At 37.5% G+C, this 18,974-nt stretch overlaps 1 non-coding gene across 1 annotated transcript; it reads left to right on the top strand.

The window, feature by feature from the left end:
- Positions 1-284: 284 nt before the first annotated feature.
- On the top strand, positions 285-391 carry LOC118488551. Its single transcript, XR_004885095.1, has one exon. It is a non-coding gene; the product is annotated as a small nucleolar RNA R71 (small nucleolar RNA).
- The last annotated feature ends 18,583 nt before the right edge of the window (positions 392-18,974 follow it).

Genomic DNA, 18,974 nt, shown 5'->3' with positions numbered 1-18,974 from the left:
GAAGCCGTTTTTTTTTCATTTCTAACTTTTTGATTTTTGAAGAAAGGGCTTCAATTTGGGCTTGCAGGGAGGTGCTCTCATCAATCTTATAGGCTCCCGGGGTGATAGATTTCGTGCCTCGGGGAGTGTGCCACTGAAAATTGGTTTAAGCAATTTCCTCAATTTGATTATAAATTTCATTTGGGCGACGATTACCTAAAAGTCCCCCGGAGCTAGAATCGAGTGTTTGTCTTGTGTGTGGCAACAACCCATTATAGAAAGTGGATACTTGTTGCCATACCGCAAGGCCATGATGAGGACACTTTCTTAGTAGCTCCTTGAACCTTTCCCACGTTTCATATAAGGATTCCCTGTCCTCTTGTGAATATGTGTTAATTTCAGTCATTAATTTAGCCGTTTTAGCAAGAGGGAAATATTTACACAAAAACTTTTGGGCTAGTTCATCCTAGGTGTTTACCGAACCAACTGGGAGGGTATTAAGCCAAGCCTTAGCTCGGTCTTTTAGTGAAAATGGAAACATTCGAAGGCGGATGGCGTCATTTGATGCTCCATTGATCCGAAAAGTATCACATATCTCCAAGAAGTTAGTGGTTTGTAAATGGGGATCTTCGTCCGCAAGCCCATGGAAGGTTGCGGAGTTTTGGAGCATTTGTATCAAATGCGGCCGAAGTTCGAAGTTGTTTGCCTCGACATTCGGTGCATTGATAGCGGCGCCAAGATTACCTACGATGGGTCGTAGGTAATCCATGAGGGTACGTTGATCCGCCATTGGAAGTGGGTCCCACGAAACTTTCTCTTAGTTTTTAGCTTTAAGTTTTTTCTTAGAAAGCATTCGGCTTCGTCTAGAGGTTCTTTTATGTCTCTGCTAGAACTGGAGCTCATACACTGCGTAGAAAGTTCAGATGTGGCGCCTGGGTTCCAAGTCCTGCAATAAAAACAGAAAAGAACGTTGGTCAGAAGTTTCACCACGGCCACGTGCTCAGATGAACACGGCCCGTGGTCGGAGATACAGTGATTGTTTTCCAGATCCCTGTTACTGGGGAGTTCGACACAGCCCCGTGTTGCACCGACACGGCCCCGTGCTCAACTCTCTGTAACTCGGAAAATAAAAACTGCCAGTAATAATGCTGGGCACGGCCCGTGTTCGACCAGGCACGGCCCGTGCTGAGCTTTGTATAAACTGAAAATTTATAAAAAATCCTAAAAAAACGGAAAAATAAGAAAAAAACGATTAGGTCGTTGATTCCTAACTTTCTTAAAATCCTTGTGTTCCCGGCAACGGTGCCAAAAACTTGATGCTTGTTGAGTGTGTATATATATTTATGTATATTTTTAGCCCTTTTTACACTTTAGTCAAGTTTTAAATTTATAAAACATGATATTTTACTAACATTAAACACACATATGGGCAAGTGCACCCATCGTGAGCGTAGTATAGTGTTGGTAAGATACCGAGGTCGTCTAAGGACACAAGAGCTTTTAGTACAGGTTTATCCTCAACGTCTAATCAAATCAAAATTTTAGAAAAAGGTTTAAACATAAAAATAAAAACTAAAAATGCTGAAAAATAAAAATAAAAATGAAAAGAAAAACAGATAGAGAAGATGAATCACTTGGATCCGACTCGTCTTTAGTGCAACCTTTGATTATTTCCGCACTTTTGCACTTTTTAAGAGATTATCTTAGTTATAGTAGTATGCCCCTCTTTTGAAGGTGGCGTTACCCTCAACCCAATAGTTTGAGTCAGCAAGGATACAATTCTAAAGGGTTGGATTATTGAAAGATAATTAATTAAGTTATTAATGCATAATGTGGTAGGCCCCTCTTTTGAAGGTGACATTACCCTCGGCTAAGTAGTTTGAGTCAGCAGGGATACAATCCTAAAAAGTCGGGTTAATGTTTTAATAGTAGTTTACATATGAGGGGATCAAGAAATTCGAACCCCCGCCATCCAATGCTAGTGGGTATTGAAGGAGGTCCTACTAAGCTTGACCCAGGTCCTTGCAGGATCTATACACTGAACAAGGCAAGACTCTTACCAAACCATTCCCTTAACCCCCGACCAAGTAGCCAACATATCTCCATATATATAGACAGTAAAATAACGCCAAGACACCACGAACAAATGATAAGGAAGATTCACCTTCAACATAAGAAAGTAGTTATTAAAGTCATTAATACATAACCAAATAAAAAGTGCAAAAAGATTAAAAATAAAAAGTATTACATTAAATGTTTGTCTTCACCAAGTGATGTAAGAGACTTAGGCAAACATGGCCTTTGATTGTCAAGAACTCTTACGATCAATCTTAGATCCTGAGACTACTACACACACTCTATGATGGATGATGGATGATGGTGGTGGATGTGGGTTGTGATGGTGGTGGAGGGTGGGTGAAGTGTGAGAGAGGTGGTTTGCTAAGGGATGAGTTGCAAGTGAGCCAAGCACCCCTATTTATAGTCTGCATAGTGTCCATTGGGCACGGCCCCGTGTCCATTGGGCACGGCCCCGTGTCCACCCATTTTCTCTTTCTTCATTAATTGCAGTTTGTCTGCATTAGTTGACCACGCCCCCGTGTCTGCTAGGCATGGCCCCGTGTGCAGAAGCGTATCTGTACTATCAAGATTTGCTTGGATTATGCGAATCTTTGCGTTGACCACGGCCCCGTGTCCGCTGGGCACGCCCCCATGGTGGGTGATAGAAGCTTCTACAACTTTGTCTTTTTTGAAGACACTTGGGCACGCCCCCGTGCTTAATGAGCACGAGGCGTGTTCAGCCTTCTGTTCTCTTGTTTTTGCTTGGGGAGATGCTGTCGAGGGGTCGGGCATGCCACGTTTATTCTTTTTCTTGTATTATTGTTAGATTTGTCTGCATTTTTGCTTCTTTTGTTCATTTAAGCTCTTTTAACCCTAAAAATACAAAAGGAAGACAAAAACACACTTTTTCCAACATTAGTACTAAAAAGGGTTAGTTTTATGCCACATTTGATGTAATTTATATGTTGCATTTTGCACACATCAAAAATATATATAGTTTATATATTTATTTCAAATGGTTTGCGAACGTCAATAATCACAAATGATTTGTGATTTTCATTAAACTCAAATGGTTTACGAAAAACTTATGCAAAACATACCGGTTTTTACAAAGACATAAACAGTTCACGAAACATGCATGAGCTACAGACACTAGTGATGGGATTGGTCCTAGTTATAAAGGGACTGAGGTCCCACATACAAACAAGAGGACTGGTTGGTCCTGTACACGAACAACGGAGACTGTGTGTCCCACAATCAACAACCCAAAATCTTGCATGCACCTAAGGCCTTCATCTTAAGGACTGAATAGTCCAACATACAGACTCATGCGGGCATGTTTGTCATAGTCATGCGCAGACATTGACAGCCACACAAGTGTTACAAACACAAAACTTTATAAACACAAAGTTTTACAAACATAATGCTTTGCAAATATAAAGTTTCACAAATACATAGTTTTCATATAACATGTCAAAGAAAAAGATTTTTATTTCGTTTTCTAAAACAATAATTTAAAGACCGGTTATTCAAAAAGATATATTCCAAATCTTTTACAAACAAACTATGAACTCGCTCAACTTTATGTTGATTTTTCGCATGTTTCTTTCTCAGATTAATTTTTCAAACTGTGGCACAGTTGGAATAGGAGAACCATGATGATTCGAGTACTTAGTGGGCGTTCGCTTTATAGAAGTCTTAACATTAACTGCTTCCGCTGTGCAAAGAAGATTCCGGTCCAGTCACGCCAGCTCTGATATTTCGGGGTGTGACACATTAATATGTCAATCTTTTTGTATGGTTTTAAGTATGTATTAAGCATAAGTAGTGGTTAATAAAAATAACTTGCTCGAGCCCGGGAAGTAATCCCGGGTGATAACCTAGAACCACCAGTACAACATGTTATTGGTTTAGCAAGAACAAACTGTTATTGGTTTAGCATGCCGCTTCCCTTTCTTTATAATTCATTTTCAATTAAACCTTAAAAAATATATAATCATTCATTGTTTAATAAAATGTGGTATGCATGGTTTTCTAAAATCCAACCGTGTTTGCACACGAGTTTTACATCTAGCATAGATATTATAGAAATGAAATATATTCTTTCATTAACAAAAGTTCAAAGTAGAATCGGAGTTTACATCATCATTTTCATTAATGTTCAAATAAATACATATTAGACAATGTTTAGTAACATAAACAAACAATAGATTTATTATAAAATAAAGTTATTCAAAGATATTAAAGTTGAAAAATGTCAAGCAAAAAATGTAAACAAACATTAATAAATAACAAATTCATGTCTTAATATTAAAAAATGAAAAACGTCAAATGTTAATCCGTTTAATGTTAACGAAATCTTTTATTTAAAAGTTTATTTTATTGATTGTGTCAAAATTTAGAAATTGTTATATAATACATGTTTTTATTAAAAATTGTTTTAATATTAAAGAAATATTATGAGAATGAAATTGAAATTGTATATAATTGAAATTAATTGACATAAATTATATCAAATTGTTTTGAATTTAATGATAAAAGAAATAAATACTTATATGTTTTACTAACCTTCAAATGCTCATTTAATTGAGATAACTTTGATCATAAGTACTAACATGAAGTAAAAAAGAAAACATTATTTCAGAGTAAATTAAAGCAAAAATAACAATAAAGATGTTATTCATCAACATGTATCAAGAATCGATAACATTACACGTTTATTGTTGTTCATCAGGAGATATATATTTCGAAGATGAAAATCGACCAACCGGTTTTTCTGTATGTATGTTATTTATTAGTTTTAAATTATAAATAAGTTATGAAGAATAAATATATGGTAAATGGTAACATCAACAAAAGCAATCAATTTTGTATACCATAAATAATGTTTCTATTCTTGGTTTGAATAAAAAATCGGTAAGTTATTTAAATCTAACTATGGAAGAGAAATTTGTGATTGAGAAGAAGAAAGAATAAGCTGTGAATGATTTTGACGCTCAAAACACATGAATGCACACATGAATGCATGATATTAAATTGCCAAGTGGCAATAATAGGCCTAAGTTCATGACAAGTGGCATAAGTTGGTTTTGTTTTAGTATAATTAATAGACCAGATACTTATGAATTAATGGATATTAATTATATGTAAGATCCGTGTAATTAACTATAATTAACTATAATTATTTTGGTAATTTTCTTTCTTTTTCTTTTTTCCATAATAACATACAAGCAAATCTAAAATAATCCCAGTACGCAAGCACAAATTCATGATATTGATTGGATGTACAAGATTATTTGTTCTTTGTTTGGTAAGATATTCTAATAATTTAATAAACAGTCAAGATAAATTGTCGATTAATATAACGTTATGAGTAATTATCTTCGTAAAATCAGTTTTAAACAAATTTAGAAGTCATAGCAAAATTTTCTATACATAAAGGAGTAAAAGTTCAACTTTTATAACTTTCACTCTTTTTTCGAAAGATAGAACGGGTTAGGATTAATTACAAACTCTCCTAAAATAAGAAGTCATAAGAAAGGTATGAAGCGGATTTTGATTGACCCAATTCAAGCGACATTGGAAACGTCTCATCGAATTCTACGATGTGAGATTTTAGGTTTTTGTTTTTAGATGTTTAGCTTGTAGATTTTAGACTTTTTGTTTACATCATTATGTCATTTTATTTATCATTATGTCTTTTCTATGTGGCGTGGCATGGTACCGGCTCCGAGTTCAATGTGGCGAATCTGAAGGCATAGACTACAACTAATGAGGTGTCAAATACAGCGGCTATTTTTTGATTGGTGCAAATTGCTTCCACAAAAATGTAATATCTTCATGTGAGGGCTAGATTGGAACGGTTACCTACTAAGGAAGCTTTGAGCAAGAGGAACATTCACGTTCAAGATAATTTATGTGTTTTTTGTGAAGACATAGCAGAGACGGCAGAGCATATTTTTACAGGTTGCATTTTCTCTAATGTATTGTGGCAGGCTATTGCAAGATGGTGTCGGCTCCCGGTGTTTTATGTTTGTGATTTACAGGACCTTACGAGCATTTATAAAAGTATGAGAGTACATGCGACTACGAAGAACATGGTGCACGGCTTGGTGATCATCGGATGTTGGAGGATTTGGAAGGCTCGGAATGATCGTATCTTCAATAATAAGAATACAAAGATTGACGAGGTCATTTCGGATGTTAAGGCTTATGGGTTTCTTTGGTATAATAATAGAAATACAAATGTAAAACGTTCTTGGGACGAATGGTGTAACTGTGATATGTTGTAATTTGGTTGTCTAGGTCCTTGCCTTGGGGATCTAGCGGCTTCTGTTTTTAGTGGTTATAAAGTTCAATTTTCAAAAAAAAAAAAAAAAAGTCTTTTCTTTATTTACATCATTGTGTTTTTTTTTTGTGACCCATTGTGTCTTTTTTTCAGCATTGTGTTATATTTTTTGGAGTTAATTGCCAAAATCGTCCCCGAGGTTTGGGCACATTTACCATTTTCGTCCAAAATGACACTTTTGTACCAATTTGCCCCCAACATTTGTAACTTTTTGCCATTTTCATCCAAACCACTAACTTAGTTTATTTTTTATTAAGTTGAGGATATTTGGATGAAACTGACAAATTATAAAACCACAGGGACGATTTTGGCAATTTACTCAAACCCTTTTTAATTTCTTTTATTTAATTATTTTTGTTACATATATAATAAAAAAAATATACATGGAGTTTTTATATGAAAAAAAATTAATAATTTTGTCACATAACTTTTATAAATTTTCATCCAAATCACTAACTCAGTTTATTTTTTCTGTTAAGATGAAGGATGTTTTAAATTTTATAAATTAAGACAGAAATTAATTTACAGCTTCTTTATATAAATCAGTTTTATAAAGAGAAAACGTCATTGGTGTGCAACACATAACAATCGATTACAACTTTTAGTGTTTATCAGTTGTAGACATAGAAAAAATTGTAAAACGTTACATATTTTTTAAACGTGTTGAGCACCTAGGAAACATGTTGGTAGAAATAAAATATTTATTTAATTAAGATATGAGGGTAACTAACTAATACTTATTCTGAGTGGCTTGAGTAAAGAAACTTTTGGTTTATAGCATTATAATTACAATTTGGTAGGTAATTTTAAGGTTTGGTAACGATACGTTGTTTGATAGGGGAGGGGGGCACTGGCTTCTGTTTTTTCCTTAGGAGCGAATTTAAAAGAGTAGAAGATGAATTACAAACTTGGTACATATGATAAGATTTTTTTATTTGACATTTTTCAATAAGGTCACCAGCATTTTAGTTTTATAAAATTTAGAGGTTTAAGTAGATTTTATTTTTATAGAACTGATCTATATAAAAGATTAGAAATTAATTTCTGTCTTAGTTTATAAACATCATTCGCCTTAATAGAAAAATTAACTTAGTTAGTGGTTGGATAAAATTTTACAAAAATTATGTGACAAAGCTATTATTTTTTTATATAAAAATTACATGTATATTTTTTTATTATATATGTAACAAAATTAATTAAATAAAAGAAATTTAAAAGAGTATGAGTAAATTTCTAAAATCGTCCCTATGGTTTTATATTTGTCAGTTTCATCCAAATATACTCAACTTAACTTAACAGAAAAAATAAACTAAGTTAGTGGTTTGGATGAAAATGGCAAAAAGTTACAAACGTTGTGGGCAATTTGGTACAAAAGTGTCGTTTTGGACGAAAATGGCAAACCTGCTCAAACCTCAGGGACGATTTTGGCAATTAACTCTATTTTTTGGTATTATGTTATATTTTGTTCAACATTGTGTAATATTTTTACGATCCATTGTGTCTTTATACAATTCTTATTTTTAGAAACTTATAGAATAATTTACCCAAAATTCCCATAAAAAAGAAAGCGGTATATCCATCAATGACTTGTTTAAAAGGAAAAAAGGAATGAAAATAAAACCTCTATCCGGCAAGATATGGATTCGTAAATTGGAAATTCAAAAAAATTGCCTTACCTTTTTTAGTATGGTCCGACTCTTTAATATCACTTGTTTGGAATTCAAAAGAAAAAAAAAGTGAACAGTGGGAGATTTTGGCTTCCATTCTGTGACTAGGAAATCTTTTTTTTTTTCTTTTTTTTTGTTTCGGCCTAAAAAGTCATTGGACCCCAGCCCATGCGAGAAGCAAAGGAAGTCCAAGTCCAAATCATGTGAATGGGAGCCCATGCATGATTGCTACAAGTTACAACGTCTTTATTTGAAGTTTCAATCTGTTAGTTTTGCTAAAGGGATCATGGAAATGCACAGTCTCACGTCATTTTCATTTTTCAACTTTCTATGAAGTAGCTTTATACTATTTGGTTTTGTTTTGTTTTCTTTATATATTTATATAAGGACATGTGTGGCTAAGCTTTTCCACCTCAATTTATAATTTATTGACTTTTATAAAAAGTTAATAAGGAGATTTAGTGTTTGGCAAATTCAAAAGAACTTTTAAAATGTCTTTTTGTATAGAAGAAAAAGTCATTTTTAAGAAATTAGGATGTTGTGACATTTTGAACAACTTATAACTTTTCAAAAACCATATAACTAGATTACCCATGTTTTCTTATGTGATGACTTTCCTTTACTTCTCTTTACTCTCGTTGGAGGGTGAAAATAGACATTGATCATGAATTCTAAAAATAGAAACAAATTCAAATCACACATCGATAACCAGAATAGATTCAAATCACTTTTTTTTGAAACTTGAACTTCATTAAACAACGACGACCGCTTGATCCCCAAGGCGAGAACCAAAAACGGCCAAAAATTACATTACGTCACAATTACACCATTCTTCCCAAGTACATTTTGTACTTCTATTCCTATTGTTTTACCACAAATAATCATCAGTTTTCTCATCCGAAATAACCTTATCGATCATTGTGTTCTTGTTATTGAAAATGTGATCATTTCGAGCCTTTCAAATTCTTCAACATCCAATAATCATCAAGCCGTGAAACAGATTCAAATCACATAATGATCTTTTTATAAAAGCCAAAACAAATTCATATTAGGCACCAATGTCGAATTTAGAAATTGTACAAAGTATTACTTAAATTTACTATTTTTGTTCCTTTTCTTTTATATTTTGTATTATTCTTTTAAATGATTACTAGCTTAAAACCCCATGTTTTACACGGGATGCATAAATTTAATTTTATATAATAAAAAATACAATTATTTTTTTAAATACCTCGTATATTGCACGATTTAAATAAATATAATATAATCGATTAACGCATACGGTTGTGAAGACATGTATTTAAATGATAAATTTGATGCACTATTTACTTATTAAAATTTTAATTGGTTATTGATGTGTGCTAAACAGACTATGAAAATTAACTAAATTTGACTCTCTAAGCTAGACACTAAAAAGCTTTAATTCTAGACTCGACCTAAACCACACAATCGGCAAGTGTACCAATCAATGTAGTATAACCCTAGGAAGTCCGGATATCGAACCATGAGACTCTATGTATCACGTAAACTAGACTCTAATAGACGCTTGACAGACACGACTTAACTTGTTTTAATTGTTTGGGGGGGGGGGGGGTTACGGAAAATCTAGGAAATCTATATTAAACTACTAAATTAACTAAAACTGGACTAAAAACGAATTAAGACCGAGGACATTCCTTATATGAGAACGAGACCACCTAGACAAGAATCCTGGATTGTTTTTAAAGAATTACCGATTAAGTTAAATGCATGAATTATGGAACCGGGATCTTAAAGTACTAAACCTATTAAGAACCAACTAAGCCCCTCGACCCTTCTCAAGGAGAAAACCTGTGGAACTACCTAGGCCGTTAATCCTACCGGTTATTAGACGCCTTTCCAGTTGTCTAATTATTGTGTGAGTACCCTAATGTTGACCTACTCTTTTCCAATCATAGATCTAGGGTAGTTTGAATTAATTAATTTGACTTGATAGACTAATAAAACCGACAGGTCAACCAAGACACGACCTTTTCCAAGGACTATCTAAAGCAATTCGCCGGGTAAGACCTACCAATAGCCCATCACTTTCCAGGTATTAGGACTAGTAGAACACTAAGACTTAGCAAATTATTATCAATTACTTCTAGGGGTTATTGCGCAATTTCACCCTAAAGAGTTAAGGTTTTCTAACGTGATATAGACGTTCACCGAAATCCTATACTCTAATATGACTCTATGTTGTGATATAGACCGTCACTAAGAATCATATGAAGCAAATAATAACAATAAACCAACTCAAAGCATGCATATACATCAAATCATTAAGACAAACTCTTTACAAATCACAATTAATCCATAATAATCATGCAATTAACAAAAACGGTAAAAACTTCATATTAATCCATTCATCAAGCCTAGGTGGTTAATAAATTTAGCCAAGCATGATAAAACGTGAAAACAATTCAAAGATGTCTAAACACGAATTCATCATAACAAGTTTCGTAAGAAAAATCAAGAATAAAGAACTAGAAAACTCGATTAGATCTTCAAGTCTTCTTCCCCGAACTCGTACCGATGATTCCTAGGCTTCAAAATCTCCGAAAGTGCTCCAAGAATGCTCAACAATTGCCCCAAGAAGTCCCCAAATCGACACTAGGGTTTTTTCCAAGTTTAAGATGATTATATATGACTTTCCATAATAAATCCTTACAAAATTCACACAAATTGCCAGCTACAGCCTTCTGGCGGGGAGCCACCCACTGAAGGAATGGGTGGTGGGGTGCCACCTTGTTTTTTTTTTCTTATGTAACATCTCCAGTCTCTCGCCGGGTGCCAGAAACTTCTCACGGGGTGCCAGAGAGTGATTTTTCAGCTCTTTAATTCTATTTCAACTCCTCGACCTTTCCAACATGCTCCAAGACTTGACTTTCCGATATTTTAACTCATTCCACTCGGTTTCGCGCATATTTAAACATCAATACCTGCGAAACACGATTTGATCAATAGTATGCATATTCTAACGAAAAACAAAACTAAATATAACGAAAACTATACAAACTGTACACGAATAAACGATGTATTTTGCAATACATCAAACATCCCCACACTTACTCTTTTTTCGTCCTCGAAAAAAAATTGTGCAACAGAATCATAGATAAATAATCACTTAGGTAGAAAATTATTTTTATCTTATTAAAATCAAGGCTTGCGTTAGCCGCGATTGTGAACATATTTGTCCCCTTAAACCCGAATCCAATCCCAAGCCCTTATCATGTGAATTTAATTTAAGTACGGTCAGTCTACCTAGTGTCTCACGCTAGAATCTACAGTCCACCTACTCCCGCCTCAAGCTTATAGGACTAAAGGAACGATCATTGGACCAATTCCCAACCATCTTATATCAAAACCAATAGAACTTAGAATCAATTTTTTTTCATTTTTTTTCTTTTTTCTTTCTTTTTTTTTTTGCTTTTCTTTCTTTTTTTTTTCTAATGAGCGTAGACGATGCTTTCCCTAACCAAGAGGCAACCCGGCTGTAGAGTCGCTATCCCCAACCCAGATTACTTAAGCTTCGGTACTTTTTTTTTCTTTGCACGGTCGATTTCACACACCCTAGCGGCAATCCGGCTGTAGAGTCGCTATCCCCAGCCCAGACTACATAGGAATGCACTACTTTCATTTAGTTTCTAGCTCACTTTTTTATTCTATTTTTGCATGATCACAAACTCTAACGGTTTTAACTTATAACGGTATCCCTTATACTCTTATTGGCAGTTTTAATTTCTTATATCTCCCAGGCGAAAACCCACTAGCAGACCGACAATTAAAGTATATTAGCTCAAAGGGACTTAAAACCAAACCAAGGCCTATCCACATATCCCTAACTAGACGCAAGCTCGATTTATTTTAATCTCTTATTATTATTATTCGAACCCAAGCAAATATCCATCTTTTGTATCATTTTCCGTGTAAAAATGCAAACTTCTCATATCGAAGGACATTTTCTGATTTTTCATTTTTTTTATTTTTTCAATTTTTTTAATTTTTTTTGTATTTTTGATAAATAAGACTCGATTATTTACATGTATCTCATCCCCACACTTAGAGATTGCATTGTCCCTAATGCAAGAACGAAAATACGACTCAACAACTACCTAAAAATAAAAACTGCAAACGAAATAAATAAAAATAAACAACAACAAAAAGGGAAACGACTTAGCTGAGTATGTGAGACTGTCAAAGTGCCAGTCGTTTCCACATAAGCCCTCCAATTCGAAACCCGCTCAGCAAACAACTCCTAACCTCGGACACGTAAACGAAAGCAGCTACTAATACCAACCTAATCAAGCAAACACCAAACACTAACAAAAGATAATATATAAGATACTAAGTGTTAGTGCAAACATCCAACAATCAAAAGTCAACCATCCCCAAAATCCCAACCAACCTGTTTAACGTATTTAAGTACAAACCAATAGACGAGGATTAAAAACAGCATAAAGATAAAAATAAACAAAAGATATAAGCTATCATCCTCGCTCTACTCCTCGCTCTACTCCGCATCATCCAACACCTCATCACCCGCCTGTGTCCCACTGGACCCTGCCTCAGACTGCTGCCAAGAAGATGGTGGCTGCGCATGAAGACTCTGCATAATGTCTCGCATACCGTCCTCCAATCGCCTCTGACCTGCCACAACCTCTGCTAACACCTCCTGCCTAAGCCCACTGATCTGATCATCAACATACATACGCAAGTCACCGAAACCCGCCTGCAAAGAATCATATAATGAATCCAAGGTAAGTGGATCGGGTCGTGGCTGCGCTAACGGGTACTGCCTAAGAAGAATATCCTGACGAATACGGGGAATATGAGGCCTCTGATAACGGGTAGGAACCGCACCCTGCATAGCCTCTGCAGCACCTGAACCAGGCGGAGGCTGAACCTGTGGACCCTCTCGTATCGGCTCCCAAGTAATCGGATCAGTACGAGCTATAATCCCAGCAGACTGTAAATCCCTAACACTCATAAAGCAAGGGTCAGGGCCCTTCTTCATCTTATCAGTCGGGTACTTCTCAAACACACCTAAACTCTCGGCCAACCAAGTAATCAATGGCCCATAGTAAATACGGGCTCCAGCACCACCCCTCCATAACCTCTTCATAGACAAAGCAAACACAGTCGCCAAGTTGGCTGGCCTCTGCTCAACCATACACATCAGACAAAATAAGCTCACCTGATTAACCTTGTTGTCTCCCTCTCCTTTACCAACCAGAGTTGCTGCTAGAATTTTGTGGATATAACGAAGAACTGGATCAGTAATATCACTTGCAACTGCCCCTAAAGCGTATGGCACCCTCGATATGGTGCTCCAAAACCTCGCTAACTCACTCGCCAGAACACAAAACCCACGCTGCTTCTTAAACACTCCCTGCAGACTATTAATAAACTCGGGAGCCCTAACCTCTTCTTCCGTGTAAAACTGAGTTGCCACTGCAAACTCAGGTACTGTCATCTCATAAGATTTCCTACCCAAGGCAAAGAATATTGCACCTTTTTCATTAAAACTTCCTTGCTTATAGTCGAAAGTCGAGTGAAACTCCAACGTGATTTCCTTGTATTGTTGCGCATCACAATCCAAAACTTTCCTGAATTTCGGTCCTAACAACTGTTCCACCCGGGTCCTTGCTCCTAGATGATCCAACACCTCCCAATCAATCCTCCTATATGGCAGCAGCTCTACCGTAAACAAAGCACCTAACCTCCGCGACTCCTCCGAATTCTGTTCAAACTGTAAAAGAGGGCTATCCAAGATCCTTTGACGTGGACCATGCGGACGTCCCGACCCCATATACTCAATAACTCTGCTGTAATCTGACTGTTGCACCACTCGTACTGGTTCCGGTTCAACCTGCTGGACCGGCTCAAGCTCCCTACTCATTAGGCCCCCTCTTGGGCGAGTATCTGGGCCTCGTTTCCTACTGGCCCAACTTGAAGTTCCTGCACCTGACATTCTGCAAAACAATTCACGTATGACAAGACAAAGAAAAGCAGAATATTAGTCACGAACTATTTTTGGTATTTTTGAATTTTTTTTTTCATTTTTTTTGTATTTTGGAAATTTTTATATTTTTTTATTTTATTTTATAATATACAAACAACGGCCGTATAGCATTACGTTCACGGCCGTAGTTTAAAACCAAGTGATGTTAGAGCGACGTTTTGCAAATCTCTTTTTAAGCATAAACCGAACCTCGCCAGAATGGAGATTGAGTACGGGCGAGTGGTATCACAAATCAAGTGAGCAAAAGACGCAATAAGACAATAAGACGACTCAAATACAATTAAAACGACACCAAAGACCCTAAAATAACCATTGAACTAGACTCTAACTAACGTAGATGCAAACTACACAAATTACACACTATACCTCCTCCCGGCACTTTACTTGCCCTCAAGTAAACCCAAGTGCCTAACAATCCGTCATTGACATCCAAACTTGCTTAAAATCAGCCATATATTAATTTAAAACAAACTTTAGCGTCGAAAAGTGCCGCCTAATTAAAGGAGGTTTTCATTCTTTGCAAAAGTTTCGATTCAAACATGCAAGTTTTGCACTCTACGCGTCAATGTATACCAATACAAACCAAATTCAGCAAACCAAACTCCATAACCAACCCGACAATCATCAATATCCCAAAAACAAACCACAATCCAAACCGACATTAAGTATTTACCGATTTAAAGTTGAAAGCTTTAATGTTTCCTTAATGAAACCGGTCACAAACGGATGTTATAAATCTGAATTCGAGTTCAAAAATTATCAAAACGCATCCCCACACTTAATGTCGACAAACCCTCAACTAAGATGGTGTAAACATTGTCATCAACACCCAAACCGAACCTCCCACAAACAATACCCTGCTGAAATACCCAAACCGAACCCATCCGCAACCTCATACGTCTTTAAAACCTTGCAAAACGTCACATGCCACCAAGCCCTAACCCTAACTAAGACTAAACTAGGCTAAAACTAAATGAAAACTGAAATATTAGACTCATAATACAAATACAAACAAGAAACATACCTGAGATTTGAAGAGAAATAAGAGGAATAGAGAAATTTTTCGGTTGAACCTTTAAGCCCCAAAACGAAATCCGGTTTTTTTTTTTGGTGAAATCTGATGGATTTGACATTGGAAATCGGGTAGTAGATGGTGATAACAGTGGTGGTTATGAGGGATTAAAGTGGTATCGGCTGTGTAAATGGGAGGGTAGTAAGGGGAAGTGGTGTCAACTGTCTAGAGGAGAGGGTTACGTAATATGTATTTGGGTCGATGTATGGAAGGATGATGATAATGATGAGACAATGGCAGTTTATCGATGAGGAGTTGTGGGATAAGGGGGTGGTTGGCGTAAAGGAGAAGAGAAGGGTAGGTGAAATAGGTTAAAAGTGACTGTTGGGATGTTTGAATTGTTTAATGGCAGTTTGAATTGTTTAATGAAAGTCGGCTGCAAAGGTTCGTTCTGGCGGCCCGCCAGAAATAGGTGAGGGGGGTAGCGGCCCGCCACCAAGTGAAAGTTTCCCGAAAAATGCAATACGTGCTGGCGGGCGCTAGAAGAGTGTTTATTGAGTGGGTGGCGGCTGCCAGAGCGTTAAAAAGAACATGTATGCACCTATCTTACGCTCTGGCGGGTGGCGAGAGACATGTGTAGTGGGTGGCGGCCCGCCAGTGGGCACATCTGCAGATAGTGTCTAAAATTCTTGCTGCCTTGCCTTAGAAATTTTTTTATGTTTTTCCCCGAACCCCTCAAAGTTCAACCTTAAATTTTTTCTAAGTGTAAAACTTACCTGAAACCTTATTTCTCTCACAAATTCCTGCAAATCCTCGGTGATGCATTCCTGCAAACGACTCAAGACACAAAAAAAGAACTGGAAAACTAACAAAAACGACCATTAGCTACTAAAAAATATGAAAAATAAATGAAGATACAAACGGTACAAAATAGACACTTGGGTTTTCACCCAAAACACTAATTGGCGGCTTTAGGTAGGATTTCGAGAGGAGTTTCCTCCCTCTCGTCCTTGTTTATCGCTCCTCCAATGTAGTGTTTCAAACGGTGGCCGTTCATCGTCCAACTACGGCCATCCGTCTCATCCATGATCTCCACCGCTCCGTACGGAAACACGTAATGAACCATATACGGTCCCGACCACTTTGATTTCAACTTACCCGCAAAAAGCTTCAACCTTGAGTTGTAAAGAAGAACTTTGTCGCCTTTGCTAAACTCCTTCACTTTTCTCAACCTTCTATCATGTAACAACTTCGTTTTCTCTTTGATTCCCAACGAACGAGCATACGCCGTATCCCTAAGCTCCTCAAGCTCATGGATTTGAAAGAATCGCTTCCTAGCGGCTTCGGTCATGTCTAAATTAACGGATTTCAATGCCCAAAGCGCTCTATGCTCTAACTCTACGGGAAGGTGACAAGCTTTTCCGTAGACGATCATGAAAGGTGTAGTTCCTAAAGGTGTCTTGTAGGCGGTTCTAAACGCCCACAATGCATCATCTAGCTTATCGGACCAATCTTTCCTACTTTTACTAACTGTTTTCTCTAAGATTCGTTTAATACCACGATTCGCATTCTCCACTTGTCCACTTGTTTGTGGATGATATGCGGTAGACAAACGATGAGTGACACCGTAGCGTGCAAGCAATTTTTCCATCAATGCATTGCAAAAGTGAGTGCCACGGTCACTAATTAAGGCTTTTGGTGTACCAAATCGGGAGAAAAGCTTCTTAAGAAATTTCAAAACTACTCGGGCTTCATTTGTGGGAAGAGCTTGAGCCTCAACCCATTTAGACACGTAGTCAATCGCCACGAGTATGTAACGGTTTCCTTTGGAGTTTGGGAAGGGTCCCATGAAATCGATGCCCCAAACGTCAAAAACCTCTACTACTTGGATGGGGTTTTGAGGCATCTCATCTTTGGCGGAAATATTGTCGGTTCGTTGACATGCATCACACATCTTCACGAACTCAACGGCATCTCTAAGAACAGTAGGCCAATAGAAACCACAATCGAATACCTTTTTGGCGGTGGTGTATGCACCATGATGTCCTCCCGTGAGGCCCTCATGCACATGCTTTATGATGTTCCACCCCTCCTCTCTCGACACACAATGTCTAAGAACCCTATCTCCCCTATTCAAAAAAGAAAAGGGTCATCCCACACATACTTTCTTAACTAACTAATGAATCGCTTCCTTTGTTGTGTGGACATCCCTCTCACAACATTGCCACTAGAGAGATAATTCGCTAAGTCGCAAAACCATGGCAATCCTTCTTTCTCGGCCTCAACAAACTCTATAGACTCGTGAGGGAACGTGTCTCCAATCTCCTCCTCACGAATCTCTTCTCTCTTGGGATCCTCTAGACGCGATAGATGATCGGCCGCCACATTCTCGGCCCCTCTCTTGTCCCTAATCTCAATATCGAACTCGCTAAGCAAAAGAATCCACCAAATGAGTCGGGGTTTGGCGTCTTTCTTTTGAAAAAGAAAACGCAACGCGGAATGATTGGTGAATACTATCGTTTTGGATAACACGAGGTACGAGCGGAATTTATCGAAAGCGAAAACTACGGCTAAAAGCTCTTTTTCCGTGGTAGTGTAGTTTTCTTGAGCATCGTTGAGCGTTTTGCTAGCGTAGTAGATTGGGTGGAAGTGCTTATCCTTTCTTTGTCCTAATACCGCTCCAACGGCATAGTCACTCGCATCGCACATTAGCTCAAACGGTAAGCTCCAGTCGGGCGAGATAAGAATAGGTGCACTCACAAGCTGTTCCTTCAAAAAGTTGAAGGCTTTAAGACACTCCTCGTCGAAGACGAATGGCACATCTTTCTCTAGCAAACGGGTCATGGGGCGGGTGATTTTTGAGAAATCCCTAATAAAGCATCTATAGAAGCCCGCATGCCCTAGAAAACTCCTAATCGACTTCACACTCGTGGGTGGAGATAACCTACTAATGGCATCTATTTTCGCACGATCTACCTCAATATCCTCCCTAGAGATCTTATGCCCTAACACAATACCTTCCGTCACCATGAAGTGACACTTCTGCCAGTTTAGCATAAGCTTCGTCTCCACGCACTGCTTCAACATCCTCTCTAAATTCTTTGAGCACACATCGAAAGAATCACCATATACCGAAAATCGTCCATGAAAACCTCCATGGAACTCTCTATCATATCCTGAAATATGGCGACCATGCAACGCTGAAAAGTAGCTGGAGCGTTACATAACCCGAATGGCATGCGTCGGTACGCATAGGTGCCATAGGGGCATGTGAAGGTGGTCTTATCTTGATCCTCCAGTGCTATGGGGATCTAGAAGTAACCGGAAAAGCCGTCTAGAAAACAATAGAATTGTTGACCGGCGAGACGCTCCAACATTTGATCTATGAAAGGCAATGGGAAATGGTCTTTACGGGTGGCATCATTCAACTTTCGGTAGTCGATGCACACACGCCACCCCGTGACCGTGCGAGAAGGGATAAGCTCATTCTTTTCGTTCATGACAACGGTCATCCCCCCTTTCTTGGGGACAATCTGAGTGGGACTAACCCATGGGATAGATCATCCCGGCATCTAGGAGCTTAAGAACCTCCTTTTTCACTACATCTTGCATGTTGGGGTTAAGCCTTCTTTGGGGTTGCACCACTGGTTTATAATCATCCTCCATGAGTATCCGGTGAGTGCAATAAGAAGGGCTTATGCCCTTGATGTCGGACAACCTCCATGCAATGGCCTCTTTGTTAGACCTCAACACATCCAACAACCTCAATTTCTCACTTTCCTCTAACGCGGATGAAATAATAACGGGTAACTCGAAACCCTCCCCTAAGAAAGCATACTCTAGATGAGATTGAAGTACCTTAAG

The sequence above is a fragment of the Helianthus annuus genome, chromosome 16, assembly GCF_002127325.2.
Source record: "Helianthus annuus cultivar XRQ/B chromosome 16, HanXRQr2.0-SUNRISE, whole genome shotgun sequence".
Lineage (NCBI taxonomy): Eukaryota > Viridiplantae > Streptophyta > Magnoliopsida > Asterales > Asteraceae > Helianthus > Helianthus annuus.
This window is presented reverse-complemented; position numbering and strand designations above follow the sequence as displayed.